At 34.1% G+C, this 14,521-nt stretch overlaps 2 long non-coding RNA genes across 3 annotated transcripts; one reads left to right on the top strand and one right to left on the bottom strand.

The window, feature by feature from the left end:
• Positions 1-735: 735 nt before the first annotated feature.
• LOC145794769 (uncharacterized) lies at positions 736-3,554 on the bottom strand. The gene is made up of 3 exons (XR_014334717.1): positions 3,259-3,554; positions 2,405-2,473; positions 736-1,333 (listed from the first exon to the last, which is right to left on the bottom strand). It is a non-coding gene; the product is annotated as an uncharacterized LOC145794769 (long non-coding RNA).
• A 3,657-nt stretch (positions 3,555-7,211) lies between these two features.
• Positions 7,212-11,944, top strand: LOC145795295 (uncharacterized). Of its 2 annotated transcripts, XR_014335967.1 has the most exons (7): positions 7,212-7,475; positions 7,556-7,608; positions 7,908-8,029; positions 10,775-10,902; positions 11,452-11,511; positions 11,689-11,735; positions 11,904-11,944. It is a non-coding gene; the product is annotated as an uncharacterized LOC145795295 (long non-coding RNA). The 2 variants fall into 2 exon arrangements; XR_014335966.1 differs by having other exon boundaries at positions 11,689-11,944.
• Positions 11,945-14,521: the final 2,577 nt, after the last annotated feature.

Below are 14,521 nucleotides of genomic sequence, written 5' to 3'. Positions count from 1 at the left end.
TGACAACATTTAATCAGTTAGCATTTGACCTAGTGTTGGGTAACTGTAATTTGCTTGCAGTGATTGAAGACAGAAACTCACATTTCTTTCAAGAAAGTGTGTTTATAGAATGCATCCGGGATTCTCCCAGTAAATTGATTATGATCCAGGTACCTGCAATGAAAGCAAGCTTAAGATGCTGTCCCATGCCTACACAAAAAAAGATGTTGTCCCAGATACACAAATGCTACATGATGCAAAAAAAGGGGAAAAGCAAATTAAAGAAGGGAAAAAAAAAAAGCATTACTTGTGATAAAAACAACAGTTAAAAGCCATGAATCAAAGCCATAAGGGATGAAGAAATCTTCTCAATATTGAAGATTGGGTCACAGATGTCAAGGAACGAAACAAAGTGTATCGATGAAATAGGAAACCTAACTCAACCTTGGTTCCACTAACAAACTTGTCCTGCAAATCCAAATACCTTGGGTGTCAATTTCATTGGTATGACCTTGTTGCATTGGTATGAGACAACTGATATGAGGCTATTAGATCAGTACAATAGTGACATTTATCACAAAATAATAAATTATAGGCATAATTTTATAAGGAAAATAAAGTGTGCAATGTAAATTTAAAGTTAGTGATTGAGGGTTATACAAAGAATACATCTTATACGTATATTTTAATTCTGGGAAAAGATCAATTAATTTTAAACAAAATAAAAAGATACATACTAGGCGAAACAGGGGGTTGTTAAAGCTTTTTTTTTTGAGAAAGGTAAGATCTGTCTAAGGTTAATGGTGATAGTTCTATGGTGATGGTGATAGTTCCATCTATACACTACAATTGAGTGACACATCACACAGGTAAAAATCTATTTTCAAAGGTTGTACCCAGTACACAATTCTTGCTTTATAAGGGTTTGGGAGAGGTAATAGGTAGTCAACCTTACCCCTAGTTTGGAGACTCAAAAATCTATTCTTAAAGTATAAAAAATAAAATAAAAAACTACAACATTTTCTATATATGTTAGTTACAGATAAGCATAACAGTATTTTTCTATAGATCTCTTCCCACAGAATAGGATCAGGAAGGTAGTGAATCATATACAACTTTAAACATCACAAACTTGGAAAAAATATATTATATATGAAGCACTTAACATTTTAAAACTTCAAGCAACAATTAAAAATACCTTCTCTGAGATAAAACGGAGGCCGTTATCTGGATAAGCAGCTTCATATGTCTCCCCCAATAATGGATTAAATGGCTTGCAATTTCTTCCCTCTGTACAAGAATATCCTGACACAGCAAATGCTGCTATATTAAGGGTCCTCATAAGGCTATTACCCTACAAAGTCATATGAAGAAGGTAATCAATAACTTAAGAAGATCAATTCCTCAACTTTTTTTATGTCAATTCCAGATAAACTTTATACTTTTTCTGTTCTTTTCCTTTTTAAAGCTTTCTTTAGCTAGAGACTTCAAATGTAAAGTCTTGCAGGTTCTAGACAAAAGAATGAATAAATCTCCAATGTTTTCATAGCCACACAAATATTGAACAAAACACAAAATCAGAAATGGATACTCTGCAATTAACCTACCAAACTCTAAGTCAAAGTATGTAAAAATAGTAAGAAAATGAATTTGTTGTGGACCCTTTTAGCTACGTTCTCTACTTCTCACAATATAATAATAACCACAACAATAACAAGAATAATAATAACAATCATGGCAGCATCAATATCAAGAAAGAGCATACTAATTTATCACTTCACTCATTTACAACATTTGCCAAACATGTATATAGAAATTGGCTCATTTAAGTTTCTGCCATTTACAAATTGCGAACTGCTATATATCTCATATTTTTCTCACTGTTTGAACATCACCGGGGGCACATAGGGAGATATTGTTCGTCTTCATTAATTCCTTAATGATTATTTTCAAACAATGAGCTAATCATGACTATCCACCTAGGAGATGATACAAAACAGCGACAAAAAAATCATAGACAAAAATCCATCCATGTATGTGTCCAGAAGTCTCCAAATCAAACTGTCACATTTGTAGCAATAATTTTGATGTAAAGAGACCACCATAATATCCCATGGAGTGAAAGCATTTCTTAAATGGTTGCTTTTGTTCATTGGTTCCCCTCTCAGACATTTCCAAGGCATGAAATTCTAAATTGAATCTAATGTTTAGAGTACAGTATTTGGTGTCCACTCCCTCACTATTAAATATTTCTATTTTCTTAACATAAAAATTAGTGGTTTTCCTAAAATAGCTTTTTTTTTTTCTGGGGCTAAGGTTAATGGTGATAGTTCCATCTATACACTACAGTTGCAATTATATAACAGCAAAATAGAACATATCATTTCCTTCAGGAATTCAATTATAATGTCAATGCGTAGCTTACCTCCACTGTCTCAATTTTGGCAAATATCTGAGTTTCATGAAGATTATGAGCTTTAATGAAAGCTCTGAGCTATTGAAAATAGAAAATGTGAAATTAGCTCTAGATATACATCTAATTAACAGAACAACATTGGCATGGTTTGAAAACTCAAAAACATGGCAGTTTCTATGAATATTGCTAGCTCCAATAGAAATGAACACATCCTCAATCAGGTATTAATAAATATTTGACTTGACAAGTTACAGGGACTTAGCAGAAGAAGTACTTGCTTCATAAAGTGTATGAGAAAGAAATGGAAAAGAAAAACATTTGGCAAATCCAAGCTTCTTAACGCAAAGCTTAAAGAATTTATCCCCATATATTTTTTTTAACCATTTAAATTGAAGGCTTTTTATGTTTTTTGTGTTTTAGCAAGCAAAATGGGTACCTTTTTACCGAGATTCAAACACACCAAAGAACTGCACATAGTTATTATTACACATGAAAGGAAGGTAAACAATAGAAATTTCCAACAACACCAATCTTATAATTTTAAGTGGTTGAAGTTTCTGATTCAAACACGCCAAAGCACTGCAGATATTTTTACACATGAAAGGAACCAAGCTTCATATATTTATGCTTCTAAAATTTTCACAAATTTTAAGTTGTTTGTCCTTCTGCAAGCCAATTTGATATTTCTATCTAAATTGCAAGTTAATTTTGTTTAAACAGCTACCAATTTCTACAATACCATCAACACATCAAACATTTTGAAAACACCAACTACTAATAGAAATATCCTTTTTATTCAACTATTTTCTCAGCAACCAAACAGCAATCAAAGAAATTTATCAAAAAAAGAAAAAGAAACCCACCTCTGAAACAGGACTGTGAGATGGATAAGACAGAGGACGAAGAAACCCACCAAAAAGAAACCCACCTCGGAGTGCTCGATCTGGATCCCCGAGGCTTACCCACCAAAATGGCCCGCTTGAATCGGTAATTCTGCAACACAGAGGACGAAGACGAAGAGCAACCCCTCTTTCGGATCTTGCAGGATCCGGGAATCAAACCCTCCACAAGCCGATTCTGCCTTGGCATTATCAATTTCAATTTATCACACACTCACTCTCTCTCTCTGATCTATGAAGAAAAAGAAGAATGGATTTGCATTTGAAAATTCAAACCCTAGAAATTTATGATATGGGTTTTGAAAGTGTATGTATATGCTTTTTTCATAGCTGGAGCTGGTGGATGGAGTGGGTTGGGGTAATCAGTAGTAGGAGAGCGATGCAAACAAAAGGAAATGAGAGAGAGAGAGAGAGCATGTGAAGGTGAATGCGTGGTACAAATGGTTTTTGTTTTAAAAATGGCGACCAAATGTTTTTGTCGCCAAATATTTTCAATTCCCGCCTCTATAAAAATCAAATTTCCCCCCAAACTTTCTGCAACCAAAAGATCAAATTAGTCGCAAAAACAGGTTCTTTCACCGACAAAAATTTTTAGTCGCCAAATCTCAATCAACGGCGACTAAAATATTAGTCGCGAAAAGTACTAATTTGGCGACTAATTTTTTTTGGTTGCTGAAAATAAGTTTTTCGCAACCAAATTTTTGGTCGCCAAAAAATATGTGACCTTCCGCGACCAAATTTGTAGTTGGTCGGCAAAAGTATACCACTTTCTGCGACCAACATATTTTTTGGTCGCCAAAATATAACCTTCTGCGACCAATAATATTTGGTCGCCAAAAATAATGATCATTCGCGACTAATTAATATTTGGTCGCCAAATGTCATTTTTTTGCGACCAAAATTTTTTTGGTCGGCAAAAGTGGTCGCAAAATGTGTAAATTCTTGTAGTGAAACTTTGCACGAGCTAAGGGCTTAAAAAAGAAAGAGGGCGGACACAAGGGTGGGAGTAGATTAAAACCTTGGCATGAGAAGACTACTAAGAGAACAAAAGTTGTTTCGCAACCTACCCGCCTTACTCAGGTATTGAATTTATCGAAGTACTTGATTTCAAATTGGCTAGATTTATTTTTAAATTTTGCAATGTACTGATAAATATTTTACAACCTCTTTAGAGTATTGGACAGTCAAGCGACACTAGAAATATTCAAAATTCATCTTCAAACCACACACCGGTGAGAACTTATTCTTTTTATTGAAATCATATTACTTAAGTATATAATGATCATAAAACTCTAACAATATTTTTTGGACTAGGATGTTGACGTACCCTATTGGCCACAATTAATGAATTCCGGATATAATCTGCTCATGCATGATGTTAATTTTGCATGCCCGCCAACTAATCCACAATCAACGCCTTTGTCTTCCCAAGCATCGTACAATCCACAAAGTTCTCAGGTGTGTAATATACTTGTTTGCAATCTACATTTTTGTTTTTACATATATGTGTGTATTTATTTCCAATGCATTTCCTTATATCTTTTCTTTTTATTTTCTTTTTTTTGGCAGGGATTAGGATTTGATCTAGCAGAGCACGGTCCCATGGTGGCTGAGTCAGTCTTTCGTAATGATAGTTTGTTTGATTTTTTCAGCCATTCGGAACCACCCCCACAAAATTGAAATGTAAACATTTATCTAGCGGGCCACCCTTTTGCTTTATTTTTGAGAATTAAATTGAAAAGATTCAAGGTTTATTTAAGGAGAAGTCACCACTGTTATCGTGTTTTATTTTATTTGTGTTTGATAAATAGAGCATCAAATTGTGCATATTGGACATAGATTCAAGGTTTATTTGAGGAGAAACAATTGTTATTGGTGCTATGAAACTGCACTTTCTGAAAATTGTTATCTAACAAATAGTAGCATTGTTGAGAAAAACTGAGTCATTCAAATTTCATGGGATTTTGGTTCGTTATAGTGGTTTAGTTATCTATTTTGACGAGCAATTTGTTGAATAGTTTTCCTCTTGATCTGTATTGCCATGGAATGCAATGCTCAGACAAATCTTTAGCATTTAAGAGTTATGGACTGCTTTGTGGAATGAAATTCTTTTATTGGTGCTACGAAACTGCACTTTCTGAAAATTTAGCTAGTTTGATTGTGGTTTTTGTATTCCGTCTTTAATTTTGTGGAAAACTGTTTGAGAATAGAAAAAACAAACACTGATATGGAAAACTGATTTGGCAATCTGTTTCAAAACTGTCTTCTGAATTTTCAAAAACTATTTTCACACAAACATAAAAAATGATGAAACAATTCTGAACATTTTAGGCAGGGAATTTATTTGATCTAACCCAATTTCCAAAAACTCAGTCAATGGCAGCAGCAATAGCCTTTGGTCGTGCGAAGAGTTGCCTGGGTTCAAGCCGTGCGAAGAACCAAACAAAATTTTATTTTTTTTTATTATTTAGAGCCGAAACGACGCCGTTTCAACTCACAGCAGTTACTGCTGTGAGTTGGGCGCAGCAGCACCCCCGGGTCCGCTGCGAACACGGCAGGGACTCTTCGGACTTGGTTGCTTTGAAGATCAGTCTCTTGAGTGATTCCCAAATTGGGAAAACTAGTTTTCTCACAACTGCATTTGTTTGTGTTTTTTTCTTTCTTTCTTGGAAATGTTGTTTTATGCTTTCCTGGGAACCAAACATAGCGATAGCAATCCATAGTGATGTTGTTTGATGACTTGTTAGTGACATAGTATATATTATTCTGGTTTAGGTTCCTAACTACTGTAAAGTTAGATATTGAATCTTTCCTTTGGTAGTTTTTCTTGATTAAAGTCTATTTTACTTTGAGTATTGCTAATGGTGTTGCTCATGATGCTCTGTCACAATTATATACAAATGATGAATTTTCAGAATTTTATTATACCTAAATTGGTTTGAAAGCATATTGTCAATTCTGGAAGAAAAATAAAAATTTTGGCGCTAGTTTTGTATGAAATTGAATACAGTTGAAGGAGTAATTGAATCTTCTTTGAATCTTTCTACTGGTATTTTTCTTTTCTTTATCTGCTTTGAACCTTTCACGGGTACTATTAATTTTAGTATCTCTTGAGGAATCGAATCTGGTGTACGGATTCCTTTTATGCACTGTGTGGTTGCTTAGAAAATGGGGAAAACAAGAAAAGAAGGAGAAAATTTTGATATACTTGTGTGTTTTCATTTTTCCTTTGCCTCATTCTTAATTAGTGACCTTACTCTCTGGATGCAATCCATATCGAATGATAGCTTTTGCCTTACCTTCATGCAATAGAGAATTGATTCCTACCTAGATGTAGTTAGACAAAAATAAAATATTAATATAAATATCACTAATAATAATAATAATAATAAAATTCTTCTTGCTTCCACAATAGATCTACTTGCAGTGATCTCTTCAAATGAAACTACAAATCTCATAAAATTTAATATACCGTTTTACAGATCATTGAAGTTTTAGATTGTGAAGGGTCTTTGGCTGGTTCATACAAAACTTGTGAAGAGACTATATGTATGTCGGCCATATATAATTCATTTGACCTTGTAAAGTGTAATAAGCAGTGATAAAGCCAAGCTAGAACCTTGAAGGTTGTTTCCATTAAATATAGAACATCATTTTTGGACTTATAAATAGGTCCTAAATTCACATTTTAGGTTGAAATTATGACGAAAACTTTCCCTGATGTTCTGCTAATATTTTCTACATATAGTTTGAATTTCTATTGATATTGCAACTAGGACGACTGATGTAGAGAGAATGAAATGAAGCAATCCAAGTTCAAGAGGATTTGTGTCTTCTGTGGACTAGCCACGGCAAGAAGAGCAGCTACCAAGCAATCCACATTTACTTTTCTCTCTTCACTTCATTACCTTAGCAAGATAAGCAGCTACCATGCAATCCACATTTGTGTCTTCCGAAGAAGAATTATTTTTAGTGGTTTTTCTTGTCTTAATAACTAAATTCAAATAACGGGGAAAATAGATGGTATATTGGCTTGAGGTAATGCTTATCAATGTTGGCTTATAATCTCTGTGAATCAAGGAACCCCTTTGTAGAATATGCAGTGCAATATGCTGTAGCAGCAGCCCTTGCGACATTGGAAAAGGATAAGAACGATTTGTTACACAAACTACTTTTACAAGGTAATGTTTGATGCTTCATCTTTCTTATTAAAATTAAGTACTTGTAAATATCTAATGTCTCAACTGGATTATTCATGCAGGTCTTGACATTACAATCTTAGGTTGCAATGACTTCTATTCATATTGGAATCAGGTATTGTACCTTTCCTATTGTACTTTTAAAATCTTTTACTGATTTTATCTTTAGTGGTGTTTATTTGCTCATATTTTTTGCCTATCATGTTCTTTCTCTTTTACTACAATTGAAACATCTACTATAATGATTATGCTTTCTGAGCTACTAGAATGAAAGTGATTTTTTGGATCATCCTATCTATATCATTAATGTATTGTTACAAATTTGCACGTTGTTATACTTGAGATGTTTCCATATGCCAATGTTGAGAGCAAGCCAAAGTTTAACGGATTGAAGTAAGTTTTCAATGCTTCTAGGTGGGGTTTATCATGTGAGATTGGAAAAGGGAAAGTTGGCAGTGGTTTTGATGTTAGTTCTGCAGTTTATGGTAAGTCAACGATATGTTCGCTTTTCACCAGAATTGCTTTCTTCTGCTCAGGTTTCCCTCTCTCCCTCTCTCTTTCTCTCTCTATATATACAATTATATTTTGTCCTCTTAAAGTATTATTGAATTCTTACCTTGCCCTTAAAGTTTATTTTTCCCAATTTGGTCTCTAAACTATATGATCATTCCCAATTTGGCTCAATTCCCAACTACCGTCCAAATTATTGACATAAATTTGCACGTGGCACTCTTTGGCCCTACATGGCATATTAAATAACCATTCATTTTGGTACATGTATGATAGCATTAGTGTTACACTTTGGCATTACAATTCATCAATGATCATTGATCAAAACATAGCATGAAAACATTATCAAGGGCTCTGTGGCAGAGCTTATGATGGGAATGAGCTGAGAACATGAAAAACAAAAGAAGGTTAGGAAGTTATAGAAGACTGTTTTTGACAGTAGTGCCCTTTTGGGGACAACATTGTAATGAGGGTACTTAATTAGGTGTATTTTTCTACAAACTTTCACTAGAATTTGTCTTATTTATGAGTTTTCCTTATTTGGAATTGCAGGATGCTGTTTTTTTTGAATGAATAAAATTGCAGGATGTAATTAAAGGAAAAGCGAGAAGTCATTGGTGATGTGCTGAATGGCAAATGGGACCATAAGAGGACTACATATTGAATCCCTTAGTAGTTGGTATTGTTTTTTTCCTTAAGAGCACTACTAAAAAATTGACTTTTTGCATCTTTCTTTTTTTTTTCTTTTTTCTTTTTTTTCATTTTTGCGACCGTCTGTTTTGCCGTGGCAAAAAATATATTTGCGACAGCATTATGAGACGCAAGTCAGGGGTGGTAAAAGGTCCAGTTTATGAGTGAGCTTTATATTTGTCCCCATTTATTTCTCCTATTTTCTTTTATTTAGGGGTTGTTTGGGATGACCTAAATAAGTATACTTTTTGTCTTTTTACGAAAAGATGTGCAGAAAAATAAAGAGGTGATGTGATGGAAAAAAGATAAAAAGATGGATTATTTTTGGGTTGCCAAACTTGGCCTTATATTTGCCCTGGCCAAGCATGCTCAAACTCTCTCTCTCTCTCTCTCTCTCTCTCTCTCTCTCTCTCTCTCTCTCTCTCTCTGTCTTCGAGGTTCTGTTCTTGTTGCTCACATTGCATATATATATATATATATATATACAGATATAGATATATAATCTAAAAACCAAGCATGCAAGAATCAACTGTTGTATAGAACATCTTGTCGAATCGCTTCTAATAGGCCGATTTGCTATAGGATTTTTCGGCTCCGATGGAGCAGATTTTGGATAAACTGCAGGCATTTGGTGAATTTGAGGTATTGGATTGTTATTGAGAAGAATTTGTTATATTCACTATTGCAAAATTGAATTGGAGTGAACAAATTAAAATAATAGAAAAATGCTCTATGGAGATCAATTTAGTGACAATGCATTCTAATGACAAGTTTGTTGCTCGCTTTGTTGTTTATGGTGATTTGTATCATATTGTTGCAATTCAAACATTTTGGGGACAAGGTTATTGTTGAGGAACAAATAGAGAGGTACATTTCAATGCAGTTTGGTGAAACAGATATGTGTGATAGCATTAGTGTTACACTTTGGCATTACAATTCATCAATGATCATTGATCAAAACATAGCATGAAAACATTCAACTTGTCAAATATCAAGGGCTCTGTGGCAGAGCTTATGATGGGAATGAGCTGAGAACATGAAAAACAAAAAGGATAGGAAGTTATAGAAGACTGTTTTTGACAGTAGTGCCCTTTTGGGGACAACATTGTAACGAGGGTACTTAATTAGGTGTATTTTTCTACAAACTTTCACTAGAATTTGTCTTATTTATGAGTTTTCCTTATTTGGAATTGCAGGATGCTGTTTTTTTTTAATGAATAAAATTGCAGGATGTAGTTAAAGGAAAAGCGAGAAGTCATTGGTGATGTGCTGAATGGCAAATGGGACCATAAGAGGACTACATATTGAATCCCTTAGTAGTTGGTATTGTTTTTTTCCTTAAGAGCACTACTAAAAAATTGACTTTTTGCATCTTTCTTTTTTCTTTTTTTCTGTTTTTTCATTTTTGCGACCGTCTGTTTTGCCGTGGCAAAAAATATATTTGCGACAGCATTATGAGACGCAAGTCAGGGGTGGTAACCGATGGAGCAGATTTTGGATAGACTGCAGGCATTTGGTGAATTTGAGGTATTGGATTGTTATTGAGAAGAATTTGTTATATTCACTATTGCAAAATTGAATTGGAGTGAACAAATTAAAATAATAGAAAAATGCTCTATGGAGATCAATTTAGTGACAATGCATTCTAATGACAAGTTTGTTGCTCGCTTTGTTGTTTATGGTGATTTGTATCATATTGTTGCAATTCAAACATTTTGGGGACAAGGTTATTGTTGAGGAACAAATAGAGAGGTACATTTCAATGCAGTTTGGTGAAACAGATATGTGTGATAGCATTAGTGTTACACTTTGGCATTACAATTCATCAATGATCATTGATCAAAACATAGCATGAAAACATTCAACTTGTCAAATATCAAGGGCTCTGTGGCAGAGCTTATGATGGGAATGAGCTGAGAACATGAAAAACAAAAAGGATAGGAAGTTATAGAAGACTGTTTTTGACAGTAGTGCCCTTTTGGGGACAACATTGTAACGAGGGTACTTAATTAGGTGTATTTTTCTACAAACTTTCACTAGAATTTGTCTTATTTATGAGTTTTCCTTATTTGGAATTGCAGGATGCTGTTTTTTTTTTAATGAATAAAATTGCAGGATGTAGTTAAAGGAAAAGCGAGAAGTCATTGGTGATGTGCTGAATGGCAAATGGGACCATAAGAGGACTACATATTGAATCCCTTAGTAGTTGGTATTGTTTTTTTCCTTAAGAGCACTACTAAAAAATTGACTTTTTGCATCTTTCTTTTTTTTTTCTTTTTTCTGTTTTTTCATTTTTGCGACCGTCTGTTTTGCCGTGGCAAAAAATATATTTGCGACAGCATTATGAGACGCAAGTCAGGGGTGGTAAAAGGTCCAGTTTATGAGTGGGCTTTATATTTGCCCCCATTTATTTCTCCTATTTTCTTTTATTTAGGGGTTGTTTGAGATGACCTAAATAAGTATACTTTTTGTCTTTTTACGAAAAGATGTGCAGAAAAATAGAGAGGTGATGTGATGGAAAAAAGATAAAAAGATGGATTATTCTTGGGTTGCCAAACTTGGCCTTATATTTGCCCTGGCCAAGCATGCTCAAACTCTCTCTCTGTCTCTCTCTGTCTTCGAGGTTCTATTCTTGTTGCTCACATTGCATATATATATATACAGATATAGATATATAATCTAAAAACCAAGCATGCAAGAATCAACTGTTGTATAGAACATCTTGTCGAATTGATTCTAATAGGCCAATTTGCTATAGGATTTTTCGGCTCCGATGGAGCAGATTTTGGATAGACTGCAGGCATTTGGTGAATTTGAGGTATTGGATTGTTATTGAGAAGAATTTGTTATATTCACCATTGCAAATTGAATTGGAGTGAACAAATTAAAATAATAGAAAAATGCTCTATGGAGATCAATTTAGTGACAATGCATTCTAATGACAAGTTTGTTGCTCGCTTTGTTGTTTATGGTGATTTGTATCATATTGTTGCAGTTCAAACATTTTGGGGACAAGGTTATTGTTGACGAACAAATAGAGAGGTACATTTCAATGCAGTTTGGTGAAACAGATATGTGCAATTCTACTGTATAATCTGTTTTTAGTGGTGTATAATGTTGCTTAGTTAGAGATATTGCTCTTTGATTGTTTTTGAATTGGCATTTTTCGTTTTGTTTTTCTTTGAGATTTTAGTTAATATTTTTTTGTAGGGGATATGAATGAGATATTTCGTGGCAGTTCATTTCTTTAATTAAGAAGTGCATGATTTTATCGTCTGCGGAAAATAGCTCGCTTGAGGTCTTTCTTGTTGGACATAGAAATAACGTGTTTTTTTTATTTTTAATGCATTTTAATTTTTGACATGTGTATGTATATTCTCTCTCACACATACATACCCACACACCCACACACACATTTTTGAAGTATTATGTTCATCAATAATACAATACTTGCTTCTTGAAACTAACATTTGATGGTTAAACTTTCATTTGTAAATTTTTTTAGGATTGCATAAGTTAATGTTACATGCCTTAAATGCAAGCAACAAGTACGGTAGGACAAGATTATTCGTTGTTTATCTTTGACATTTTTTGTTGAATCGTGTGTGATGTTTATCAGTTTGGATTTTTGTTTTTTATTTTTTAAATTAAGATGACCAACTTGGTGGCCAAATGTGTAATATTATGTGGAAATATAAGAGTAGTTGTAGAGAAATGTCCCTTCGCCACTTATTTGGCGGGAACCATTTCTGGGGATTTTTTTCCTTATGCACCCATTGCACACTTTTTTTTTTTTTTTTGAGACAAGTTTGCTAGCCGAGACTTCCTATGTACAGGTATTATACTAATTATGGTCTTCTATTTAACTATGGATACAAAAAGTTGTAGTAGTCTTAACTTGAAAAGGCTAATAGTTTAGTGTTTGCTTCATTTTACTACTTGGATGGTCTCTCTCTCTCTCTCTCTCTGTCTCTCCATACATGAAAATATAAGAACACCTTTATCTATCTATCTGTTTGTTTGTCTCATGAGCCTGTATTTGTTTATTTGTTTTGGATTCTGGTTGCAAGATGTGAGGATACATTCATTAAATGATTTGAGGCACTGTTTTCTTGGTTTATGATTTCTTTTGCTCCTCTGTTTGAGGAGCAAGAGATATGGCTGTAAACGTGCTTCAAAATGTGTTCAACCTTGAATTTTTTTTTTTCCGTTCGAGTGGATCGCAATTGAACTTTAATCGAACCATAATGAGTTGAGCTCAAATAGTTTGGTGTTGTTATTATTATTATTATTATACATTTAATCTTATTGAGCCTAGTAGTATCTTGTTCAAGCTTGACTTGAAAAATTAACTAAGTCACCGATGTTTGACTGGATTGTACTAGTGAGATTGTTAAGGATGAGGCTGAGTTCTAACAAAGTGGTGCAGTTGTATATGCTAGGTATGCTTTCATTCAAGAGAGTATTCCCAAGTCTATATACTACAAATTCCTAAGGTTTCCTAGTTCCAGTGGAATTAAACTGGAAAGAAAATTATCACAAACAGTTGGCTCTAAAGGATTAAGATATGTTTGTTGTTTGAATGATAGAATAGGTTCCCAAAACTTGAATTCTTTTATTTTGAAAGTAGTTCTAGAATTTGAATTGGTACACGGATCATTAATTCTTCTGTTAGGAGCGAAACTCTTGCAGAGAATTTATATGCTAAGAATTTTCAGTAGAGACACTAATAATTATTTTCACTTGCAAGATAGATATGAATCAATTCACAAAAAATATTTTATAAGAAAAATGATATATTTTTAGTGCATATTCATTTTTGGACTTGTATGATAATTGGTTATATGAGTTATTTCAAGGACCATATTTATATAAATGGGTAATGGTCTCAATCACTAGGAAACGAAGTTGGGGATGATGAAGGCTTTTCTAGAAGTGAATTTCAAAGCTATATCCTGCCATAGTTGGGCCCTTTTGGTGTTAAGCATTTTACGACTTATAAGATTTCTGATATTTATGTTGATTTGTGATATATATGTTGATTTCTTCTCTGAAGTTGCTGCATACTGATTTGTGATATTATGTTGATTTCTTCCCTAAAGTTACTGCATACTAGTTTGTAATATTTATGTTGATTTCTGTTAGGTTTTTATTCTTGGCAACCCCGTTTGACAAAACTCCTTTCAGATGTATTTATTTTCGCACTTTTATTTCAGTGAGGCTATGAGTTTATTAGATGCGAATCCAAACCCGAATCGAACCATGCAGAGAAGTTTGTGATGTTAATGCTTTCAAGATTGCTACTTCGCTGATTATTACGGGGGTCGAGCTGCCCGGTCAGCTCGCGGCCGAAGCGAAATGCAAAATTGCATTCAAAATTGCATGTCCGTCGTTGCTCGCTCGAGCCAAGGAATTCTCGCTCGAGCTAGGGCTTGCTCGCTCGAGCCAAGGAATGCGCGCTTGAGCCAAGGATTGCGTCCATACAAAAACCTGAAAGAGTGTATTCCTCGCTCGAGTCAAGGATCCGTCGCTCGAGCCAAGGCACTAGTAGAAATCATGAAAAATACACTCCTCGCTCGAGCCAGAAAAGCTTCGCTCGAGCGAGCCTCAGAATCCGGATTTCTCAAGGAGTTTGTTTTCATCCCAATCTATGATTACTTTTGGTTCTCTATAAATACTTGGTTTTCTCCCAAAACTAATTTAATTTGAAAAAACTTCTCCAGATCTTCTTTTTGGGTTCTAGAGTTTATATCTGGGGATACTTTTTGAGTTTTCTTTGATGTTTTATTGAGTAGTCAACTCATGGTTTAAAGAGAGTACATCAAAGG

This window comes from Camellia sinensis, chromosome 7 (assembly GCF_055761805.1).
Source record: "Camellia sinensis isolate YWXY chromosome 7, ASM5576180v1, whole genome shotgun sequence".
Taxonomy (NCBI): domain Eukaryota; kingdom Viridiplantae; phylum Streptophyta; class Magnoliopsida; order Ericales; family Theaceae; genus Camellia; species Camellia sinensis.
Note: the sequence above shows the minus strand (reverse complement) of the source record. Positions and strands in the feature narration are given on the sequence as shown.